Source organism: Bos indicus, chromosome 19 (genome assembly GCF_029378745.1).
Source record: "Bos indicus isolate NIAB-ARS_2022 breed Sahiwal x Tharparkar chromosome 19, NIAB-ARS_B.indTharparkar_mat_pri_1.0, whole genome shotgun sequence".
Lineage (NCBI taxonomy): Eukaryota > Metazoa > Chordata > Mammalia > Artiodactyla > Bovidae > Bos > Bos indicus.
This window is the reverse complement of record NC_091778.1, coordinates 64,493,711-64,504,500: the sequence shown is the minus strand read 5'-3', so window position 1 is coordinate 64,504,500 and position 10,790 is coordinate 64,493,711. Positions and strand designations below refer to the sequence as shown.

The window sequence follows — 10,790 nt, the reverse complement described above, 5'->3', positions numbered from 1 at the left end:
ATGAATGGGTGCAAGTCGCCAACATCACTCTTCTCTGGGTCCAGGCCCACACAGGGCCAAGAAAAGTACCTACTGAAGAGATGCTGGTCCGGCCACAGTTGTTGTCCTCCGCTTACTGAGTGCTGAATTATAGGAAACTCAGACCACACATATAAACGTCCCGGGTAAACACAGGGCAAGCAATAAATCAGTGCACAGGAGTGGGTAGCCAGGTGCAGAAGTGGGACTGGAAACAGAGTGACTGGCTACCCTGTGGAGAGGAGTCTTTGGAGCCTTCTCTAGCCCAGAGAGACGGTCCATTTCCCAGCGGGCAAGGGCTAGAGGGTCGAGAGCAGCGCGGCCTCCGCGCCCCCCGGGTCAATGCCCCTCCCGGCAGCAGGGACGGTGGGGCTTGGATTGTCTAAGAACCTGGCTCCAGGCTCCAGTTTCCCAACTCGTTCGGAGCTCAGAGAAGCGGTGACTCAGGGGAGGCCGGCCTGGAGTGACTCATTACCTCGCTCCCTCCCTCACTGCTGACCCCGGGCCAATCTCTTAATGAGTCTACACCCCACTCTTCTCTTTTGGCCGGGACGATTGCCTGGTGGAGTTTTTAACTCCCCGGGGGCAGGGCTTATGTCAGCAAGCGTCCAGGTTCCTCGAGAGAGGCTTCTCCTAGGGTCTGGAGGAGCGGAAAAGTTGGGTGGACCCCAAGGCCCCAGGCCCTCCCCTTGCACTGAACGGGGCGTTTAATGCCTGTGCGTTTTTCTAATTTCAGAGCCTTTCAACAGCATTCACAAAGAATACAATTTCGCAAGTCTCGATGTCCTGGAGGATTTTCCCTTGGACACCTTTTTGTAAAAATCTGCTTGGGGGTGGGGAGGAGCAATCTGAGTCCCCAAAGTCTGCAAAGCACAGCCCAGAGGCAATGAGTGAGAGCTCCGCAGACTGACCTACTCTCCCTGGGGCAAGGGGCCCGCGGCGCGAGGGCGCCGGCCGGTGCTTGGCCCACCCCGCGCCAAGGAATGCGGGCGGAGGGCGTGGGGGACAGTCTCGCCGCCCCGCGAGGGGCCCTCGGGCAGCAGCCGGGGTGCGGGCGTGGGCCGCGGGGTCGCTCTCCTGGACGACTCAGAGCGCCCCCCAGCCCCGGGACCCGGCAGGTGGACCGCGGGGCGCGCTCCCCCTCTCTCCCCGGCCCGGCGCCGGGACCCTCCCCCGAGCCCTTTGCGCCCCTGCGCCCCGGCCCGAGCGCGCAGGCGGCGCCCCCGTTACCTGCCCGGGGAAGTCCTAGAACGCGCGCGGCGCGGACTGCAGAAGGGCGGACTCGGCCGAGAGAGGCCACATTCCTAGGGGAGGGGTCTCCGTCTGAGGGTCGCGGATCGCGGTGCCGGCCCGGGAAGAGCCCGCGGAAGGGAGCCGCAAGCGGGTAAAAGTTGCTTTTCGCCTCGTGCCCCCTGCCCCCGCCGCGAAGCCGGCCTCCGCAGGGTCCCGGGCCGTTGGGCGGCTGGACACACCTTCCGTCCGCGTACGCGGCGGCCCAGCGCCGGCGCTCGGGCCCCGGCCCGGGGAGCAGAAGCCCGCCGGCGGGCGGCGAGGGTCTGGGGCCGAAACCGACGCAGCAGCGCGCACAGACGAATCTGAGCGGCTCCTCGCCGCCGGCGCGGGAAGCCCGCGGCCGATCAGACGCAGACTTGGGGTGTCCGTCCGCCCCGGGGGGCGCCGGGGCCCGCGTGGACGCGAGGGGTGGGGGAAGGGAGGCCGGGAGCGGCGGCGGCCGCAGAGACCCGGAGCCCCGTTTTAAAGATGGGGGCGGATTTTAAACGCAAACAGCCGGCGGAGGGGAGGGGCCGCGCGGCAGGCGGCGGGCAACTTTCCGCGCCGGAGGTGCGGCCGGAGGGGCGGCGCCGGCGGAGGCGGGAGTCGGGGGCTGAGGGGAGTCACTTTAAAGGCTCTTTCTTACCCACAATGCTTTGTGGGGACGTTGACAAGTGGATCCAAGATGGCGTAGAAAGTAATGACAGGTAAGTCCTGACTTCCCCTTTCGCCGCCGCCGGGACCGCTCCGCGAGCTGCCGGCGCCCTCCGGAGAGGCGCTGGGCTCCCCTCCGGCCCCTCGAGCCCCGGAAGGGGCGGCCCCGGCGCGAGCCGGGGGCCCGGGCGGCCCGCGGCGGGGCCTGGGAAGCGGGGCTCGTCGAGGCGAGGCCCGGACGCTGGGGCTGTTTACAGCCGCTTCCCCTCCCGATCCCCTTCCCCTCCGCCGGGGGCCGCGCCGCCCTCCGCCCAGGCCTCGGAGCAGGCCTCGCGGACCCCGCCGCGGGCCCGCGGCAGGCTCGTCCGCGCCGGGCTCCCGGGAGGCTCGCGCCCCTCGGCGGGGTCGCCGCTGGGGGCGGGGAGCGCGCGGGCCTCCCACGCCCCGCTCGATTGCCCCTCTGGGATCGGACTTCTGCCCGCGTGGGGGCGGGGGCCGGGAAAAGTGGGCCGGGGGCCCCTGCCTCCCCAGCCGGGGGTTGTTTCCTGAGCTTCACTTTCTTACCCCCCCCTTTCTCCGCCCCCTCCTCGGAAATTCTCATTGGCCCACGAGCACATCAACAAAAATAAAAACAGACGATCCTTTCCGGAGATTGCTCTAAGACTCCCCTTTTCTAGAGCTAAAGGACTGCAGTTTCATCTAAGGAACTTTGATTCCTCTCTCCCCAAATTATTTGAGCTTTCTGTACCCTCTCCTTTGCTGAGGATCCTCCAGCCCGGTTTGGAAATCAGGGTTTTAGGATTCTTCTTGGATTGAGATCCTCAGGTTTTGTCTGAAATTCAGAATTGTTGTTCCTTCACCCTCGCCACTTACACTTTTCAGGCAAATCATTAATATAATAATGTATACCTCCAGACATAGTGGATTTCTAGAGTTGGGTGTGGGGGAGGGGGTTGGGGAGTAGAGTTGTCCTGGCTCGCTTGTTCTGAATTTTGCACTTCCTTAAACTCATATGAAAGGATTTCGTCCCCTTCGTCTCTTCTTTTAATTCTTTTTGAAAGTCCAGTCTGTAAGAGATGACTTTTTTATGTTTTGGATTTTAAGGGCGTTTTATAATTTATTCTTTTTTATTTTAAAGTAAAACAGACTCATTAACAAAGCTGCATACTGTACCATTTTGGTAGCTTTTTCCATTTGAAATTTAGGTGCCCTTTCACTTCACGTTGATAGAACGTTTGCTACTACTTATCTTGTCTCTTATTGGTGTTGTACAGACACATTTTACTTTTTTGTTTGCCTCAGGAATTGGATGAAGTAATTGATCACTAAAGAACTACAGTGCTGGTGAGATGTGTAAGGTGAGACTGCAGTTAAAAATGATTTCCCTTTTTCCTTCTTTATTTTAATCAAGTCATAAGGGTAAGACTGAAGCTAAGTAATTGGATGGGACTACCTTTATTTCCAAATGAGTCCCTCTGTCAGATGGGTGTAGAGGCTGAGCTGGATTCAGCACAGAAGACTGTGTCAAGTGTACAGACTTTTCAGGGACTCCAGCACACACAACGGTAGTGGAGCTTATCCAGAGCCAAATGTTATTTGGAGCCATCCTTGATGAGTGTCTTTTCCAGGGGTAATTATAGTTTGCCTATTTAAATTTCCTTGTGTAACTTTAATTGAATGTCTTAATTTTATCTGTGTCGTGGTGTTTATCACTTGCTGTACATCGCGTGTCAGTGATTGTGTATGTGGATTTTGTGTGTCTTGTGTCAAGTACACCCTTTCCATTGGAAAGAATTATTTTAGGCAAATCCTGCTTTTATTTTCTGAAAAATGGAATAATGCTGGTCTCTCTCGTAATTATTTTGAATTATAATAGTATTGAGTTTTGGTTAACTTATTATGGAGAAGACTGGCTTTTCATTGTTTTCTGGTCACATGTAATATGTGAAGTCAGAGTGTTGCTTTACTTAAGCCAACTTGTGAGGCTTTGGATTTACAGAACAGCGCTGATACATGTCAATGAACAGCACTGGGGAGAAGGAGAGTGGTTTGCTAATTTTACATTCTTCACAAGCAGTTTTCTCAACTTGAAAAAAATATCTTTTTTAAAAAAATTTTAGGCATTGTAGATGTACTATACAGTGTGTGTAAGTGTGTATGTCTATAAAAATACTTTACTATGGTTTATTGAGAACATGTAAGTTTTGGTAGATTGGTTACTGCAGTTTTTTTTTTTTTTTTTCCTTTAATACATCTGGATAGCCTTTGTATTTTGAAATCCTCTCTATCACATGTCTGGAAGAATAAGCTGTGCTTTATTTTTTTCGAGATTGAGGCATACAATTGACATTTTTGCCTTAAAAAAAAAAACTTGGGAGAGGAAGGTGGACATAAACTAAGATCCTTTTCTAAATGCACATACCACGTTTGGTTGTGTTTTGAAACTCAATAGTGGTTGTGTGTATCACGTATATTTTTTATTTTTATTCTTAGAGCAAATATGGATTTAAAATTTTATTTTCAGCTTACTGATGGAGGCATATTCATGGCTTAGATCTCCCAATGTGTACCTTTGTTTTTTTTAATTTACATATTACTTTGTGGAAAGAATCACCTAATCTACTTTTTGGCCTATGGAGATGTTTGTTTATAATCCAAAAGGGAATATTTAGAAATAGATAATCTTATATGGCTAGTGTTGTTTGGCCTGAACTGTGTTAAGAAATTTTCCACAAAGACGTTTTCCACAATTTTCACACCTGTAGATCCTGTGAAGTGTTAATATTCACTTCAAAGTGAAGCTGGTGTTTGGCCACCAAGCAGGTTTTTACACAAAGCATTCTCAAATGGGAAGTGCCATAGTGTAGAAGTTTGGGTGAAGTGAGAGTCTGTGTCTTTGACGTGAATAAAGACACAGCTTTTTCAGTCTGTCCTTTTGGCTGGGGAGTAGGACACTATTTCGTGGAAGGCTGTAGTTTTGGGGAGTCAGTAAGTACCTCTCTATCAGCTGGTACACTTGGATTTTGCGATTATTACCAAGAAGTTTCATTTCTGATACCATAAATACTCAGACTGGATTGTTTCAAAGTCTGTACACAATTTATGGACAGACCAGTGTTTCACTGGAAAAGGGAGTGATGCCAAAATAACAGTAGAAATCACTCCTACTTGCAAAGTGCCTTGTGGAATTGAAGAATATAGAGCATGCTCACGAAAGGCTAAGAATTTTGAGGAGGGCTCTACAAATAGGTAGACCAGACCTTACACATGCAGTTTTTTCTCTGTTTAAGAAGCAGGCACGGCATTGATATCAAATGCAAATAAACCTCTCATTATCTGTCCGACTCTATTTTTAAGACTCCAGATACATGCCCAGCACAAGAAATAAGGTCCTTTGCCTATTGTTTTAAATGCATAGAAAATTTGGGGCCAAGTTTATCAACTTGGCAAACAAGAGAGGCAGAGGAGCTACTTAAAAATTATAAACAGATTGTTATGGTTGTTTATTTCCATCAACTTAGATAAGTATACATGCAAATATTTGATTTCCGAGTAATATTTTGAAATGTTTTCTAGGCGGGAACTATGATATGTGTGGAGAGTGTGGCTCCTCCAGCTTACGTTCATTTAAGTTACTGGCTGTAGTCAGGGTGATTTCTATAATACTGGCTAGGAGCAGCATAAAACTTAGTGGTCTGTTACCTCTGAGGTGGCTGGGATAATACCTCTGAGTTAACCTGAATTTAACAGAGTTAATATTTTTCTTTCAGTAATAAATAGTAGATGTAACATGAAGATTTTTAATTTCTATATATATGTATACATATGTGTGCATATATCTTCTTTTTTTTGTAAAGCTACCACTTGTCTAAAGCACATTGAAAGCTTTCAACATACTACTAAACAATCACATTAACTGGTTTGCTCATGTAAGTGGTACTGGGTCAGTTTCTCCAAGAGCAGGAAGTTATCTGGTAAAACCAGAGTTGGTGTGTTCAACTTGTTTTGACCCCAGAAACCCCTGATTCATCGTTAGGTTCTTCAACGAATGCATGGCATATTTTTTGACTGAACCATTTTGAAGTGTGAATGTTTGTGATTTTTGTCATTTCTATGTCATATTTTAGGTGTTCTCTGCACATCTGAATTTGCCTTTTTGCTTTCTTCTGTGGATCTTGTATGAAAATATTCCTGTGAGGCGAGCTTCCTATCAGTGAGCAATATGTGTAAATAATATAGGTTTACAAAATTACTTATTTTTATGTAAAACTGATGGCATGCCATGGTAAACAAACCTGAGCCATGGTTAAGTGTATAAAGTAAAAAAGATGAAGAAAAAAGCCTCTTCTCCTTCCTCCACCTGCGGTCCTGCTCCCCTGATCTGAGGCAGAAACAGTTGGTGTCATCGGCTTCTGGAGGAGCCCTTTGCTGAGGCGCCCTGGCAGCTGGAGGGTGGGGAAGGCATGGCCACTGAGCTCGCTTACATGCTGTGCAGGGACGAGTCCGCCCTTGTTTCCTGTGATGTTAAGTAATATTGATAATCTTAAACTTCCATCACTGTAAGATAACTGTGACTGAATTGTTAGTCAAACACTGAAACTGTTAATTGCATTGTTAGGTTGGTACAGTTTTGATTTGTTGATTTTCTAAGAAAATAAATATTTGGAAACTGAATTCATGTAGCGTTAGGGCTGGGAGTAATGTTGGTAAATTAGCATCTGTGGAATTTTATGGTGAGACGCACAGTATATTTACTATAGGCTTGTTATAACTCATTATCTTTCCTTTAGTTTTCAGAACAATTTCAAGATAGTTGTTATTTCTGCTTTGCAGAGGAAATTTAGGCTAAATGTGAATTTACTCACGTAAAGTCACAAGACTAGTAAGCAGCGGCGCCGCGTTGTGCCTTGGAAGGGGCGTGCTCTTCCCATGTGATGGGCTCTGCTGTTTGTGTCTAGTCTCTCTTATTTTCTGCGTGAGGAAATTGAGGGCTGGAGGAGGCAAGCGACTTGCCCAAGGTCACACAGCTAATCAGTAGCAACATTCAATCAAGCTTTTATCTCTGGACCCTTATCTCAGGACTTTTGGTCCTGGCTGGTTATGCTACATTTTACTGAAATACTATGGACCAAAAGACCATCTTCTGTGACTACTGGATACAAATGCTTCAGAACTGATATGTCAGCAATCCTGTTTTCTACTCTGTATTAAAAGATTCCTTCTCTCTCTTTCAGAAATTATAAAGAGCTCTGATGGGCTATTTGGGTAATACCCAGTGCAGTGAACTGCAGGTGAGTAAGGCTTGGGAGAACCTTGTTTAGAAAGAAAGAACTTGATGGTGCGTGAGAAGAGTCTTAAACTAGAGGAGTGTCTGCTCAGGAGGAATGAGGTGGGACAGCGTGGAGAGAGCAGGGCTCTGGCGCAGCAGTTGGACCTGGAGCTTCGGGTACTGATGGGATGATGGTGAACAGACCACCTGACTCTTCGTCAGTGTGTTTGAAGAGAAGTGAGGATAGGTTAATCTTACACTTCTGTTTTGAATGAGTAACCGCACAGGAGTTCAACCTATCTGCATAAGATTGGATCTTAAGAGTGCTTCAGGTTTCATGTCAACATTCTTGAGTGGTAGTCACCCTGTGCTCTGATGAGCTGGTTAAGTATTAAATTGTTTGTTTTTCCTGTTATCTGCTGTGTGCGTGCGTGTTGTCATGGATGACTGTACATGTCTGCATTTTTGAGGATCTAGGTACTGAGAACAGATCAGTGGAACGAAGGTTCAACTTTTTTTCTAATGGTTGTGTTCACTCCACACAATGGTGGTTTTAGTCTTTCAGATTACTTATTTTTTGCTGAAATGCCCTAAGAAAGACAATTTAGTCTTGAGTATTATTTCACAGTAATTAGTATTCTTAGTCTGTTATAGTATCTTGGCCATTCAGTAGTAAACTTAGAAAATGATTGTACTACAGAAAAAATTAGAAGACTGCTTTAATATGGTCCTTCTGGGATATCAGTGCTAAAATTAGTTTTTGATGTATTTTCAGTGCTAGCTGCAGAGACTTTAATGTGATAATGCTATATATTTTTAAGGTTTGTAATTAAACTCTGGCTTGGCTGCTTGCTGATGGCTAAAGTGAAACATAGTTGTAGGGTTCTTTGTTTCTTGAGTTGCGGTAGTTTTGCACGATTCATTGTCCACAGGTTCCTGGGGATGATCAGAAGACTAGTTGAGCTAGTTTGTTAGTCCTTGGAAAGCTGGAGTCTGGGTTGTTGTTGTGATAAAACAAGTACATGAGGGCTCTCAGTTAAGGCCAAAATGAGTAGTAGAAGAGAGGCATGGACCTCTTCTTGAGACCGTGTCAGATTTATACCCTGGAACCCTCATTTCCTCAGTATGGTAAAATTTTGTCTTATATGATGAAGTAATTTAAAAATTAATATTAAGTAAATTGTTAAATATTTGAGTTACCACCCTCAAACAGTTGATTTTCCTTTTGGCATTCCATTAAAAAAATATATATATATTTACTGTACTCATTTTTAATTATGCACATAATTTGTATTTTTCCCATATACTAAATGATGAAACATTTCCATATTATAGGTGTCACAATTTTAATTTACATGATTACACTTTGAGAGGCTGCAGACAAGTCATGCTGTCAATAATTTATGTTAAATCTTTTTATGTTAGGTATTTGTTTTGCTCGCTGATTTCAGTTAATACTTTAATCTACATTGTTGTAGATATTGTATTTTTTTCTAGCTAATTATATCTTTAGGATAAATTTCAGAATGTATTGTTGTGTTAAATGATATGATTGACTTTATGGCTTTTGATATTGGGTTGGCGATAAAGTTCGTTCTGGATGTTGTGGAAAAACCCAAGCAAACGTTTAGGCCAACCTAGTATATATCGTGGTACTGTTTTTCAAGAGTGTTACACCAGTTTGTACAATTAACAGATACACAGACTTACCTCTTTCACCAAAACTGGATAGAAATACATTTTTCTTTGTTAAGTCCTTCCTTGTTTCGTAGTGTAAAGTAGCACTTGCACTTCTTAGTTCTACACTGTTGGATTTTTCTCTTTGAGTCTCTTCATGGTGAATTGTTTGTTCATATCCTTGGCAGTTTTAATCAATAAACTATTGATGTGGGGCTTTGGTTGGTAAGGCAAATAGAACCAGCTAATAAACAGGTAGTCGTTAAAAACATGATCCGAACAAGTTCAGTGAGAATATTTAAAGAGAGCCCGGCCTGGATGGTGAGTTTTCTTGAGAGGAGTGGTGAAGGGGAACAGGTGAGTTATTTCAAGGTCCAGTTCCTCAGTTACCCTCAGGTGTCCGCTGTGCACCACGCAAGGCCCGCAAGGGTATCAGGGCACATCCTGGCTGGAGGAGGAGGCTGCTCAGGACCTGCCGAGCTGGGGGCGCTGGCTGCTGAAGTCGCTCTGGAGGGCTGAGGGGAGCCTCGTGTGCTCGTGGTGGCATGCCGCTGTGCTGCTGTGCTTCGGAAGCTCAGTTCAGAGGGACGCAAAGATGAACAAAGCATCGTTTCCTCTGACAAGGAACGAATCCCCTAGTGGAGAGAGTTAGGGACACCAGAAAGGACTAATAGGAATTTGAAGGGTGCCGTAAGAGGGGTTCCGTGGAGGGGTGACACTGCCCCCTTGGGGCTATCGGGGAGCACGTCAGCTGCACCCGCGTGAACATGAGAGGCCGTGGAAAGAGGAGGGTATTCCGGAGGGACGGACTGCCAGAGCAGCGGCGGAGCCGTGGGGCCGGAAGTGAGGCTGCATCCGGAAACCGCGTTATCCCGGTTTCCTGGACTCTGGTTACCTGAAGGCGAATGTGGACGGTGAGGCTATTGAGAGGTCGTGACTGGGTTTAGGAGAATGAACGTGAGGGATTGGCAGTGGGGCTTTTTGTTGGGTCCATGGTGATAGCTCAAGACAGGGGTGACTGCCTGAATTGGTGTCCCTGAGAATGAAAGGAGGTAATGGAGTCAAGAGGTATCTTGGAGGTTAAGCAGAGAGATGTGCTGATTAGGTAGGAGGGAAGGGAACCATCAGTTCTGTCTCTCAAGTCGGAGTTGAGGCTGAGGTTTTTATGGCTGGATAGCTGGAAGACATCAAGAATATGGAAGAATGGGTCTTAGGGGTTCAGAATAGAGAAAAGACAAGTTGCATTTTGTGTGTTGAGTTTAAGGAGCTAGTAGGAAGCCGAAATGAGTATTTTAACCCTGGAAGGAACAGATGAGTTTAGGGCCCAGAGGAGTTAAAGGAATCAGTGAGGTCTCATAGTTAAATAAAGCAGAGTGAAGAATGAAGCGTCCTGATTCCCACTCTAGCTTTCTCTTCACTGCCTCATAAGAGAAGGTTCTCTGCTGTGGTATGCTCGATAGAAAGTTAGAAGTGGCAGAGTTTATGTTGGGAGTAAAGAGTTTATTTTTTATTTACTTTTTTTTTTTTTAACTATGGAAAATTTCAGACACACGGAAGTAGGATATAGTCAGTCTCACTGTACCTGTCAATCCAGCGTCAGTAGCTGTTGCTCTTGTTTCATCTGTTTGCATCAGTTGTACTGAAGCAGGTGGGATACAGTGTCTTGGTGCACTCGGACTGTGCGCTTTGCAGGCAGGGGAGCTGAGCAGTTTAGCAGGGTGTGTGCTGAGTTTTCTGGGTGGGGGTCTGTAGTGAACAGAAGTGGGATTCATTGCCAGAATTCCTGGGGCAAATCACTTACATCTTCTGAGTTTTACTTTCTCTGTGAGATGGAGATAATAATGCCAGCTTCACAGAATCTCTTGAGATGAGATATATAAAAACCATCTGTGAACTTTGA

General features: G+C 46.6%; 1 protein-coding gene across 8 annotated transcripts in view; it reads left to right on the top strand.

Annotated features, from left to right (window-relative positions):
• Nucleotides 1–1,899: 1,899 nt before the first annotated feature.
• HELZ (helicase with zinc finger) overlaps nucleotides 1,900–10,790 on the top strand; it is a 152,316-nt gene continuing 143,425 nt past the window's right edge. For 3 of the 8 annotated variants that reach the window (XM_070774252.1, XM_070774245.1, XM_070774248.1), the window contains exons 1-3: nucleotides 1,902–1,997; nucleotides 3,247–3,302; nucleotides 7,179–7,235. The gene's annotated coding sequence lies outside the window, so the exon portion shown is untranslated. Of the gene's footprint in view, nucleotides 1,998–2,894; nucleotides 3,303–7,178; nucleotides 7,236–10,790 lie in introns of those variants that run through there. The other 5 variants (XM_070774249.1, XM_070774247.1, XM_070774246.1 and 2 more) reach the window with 5 other exon arrangements.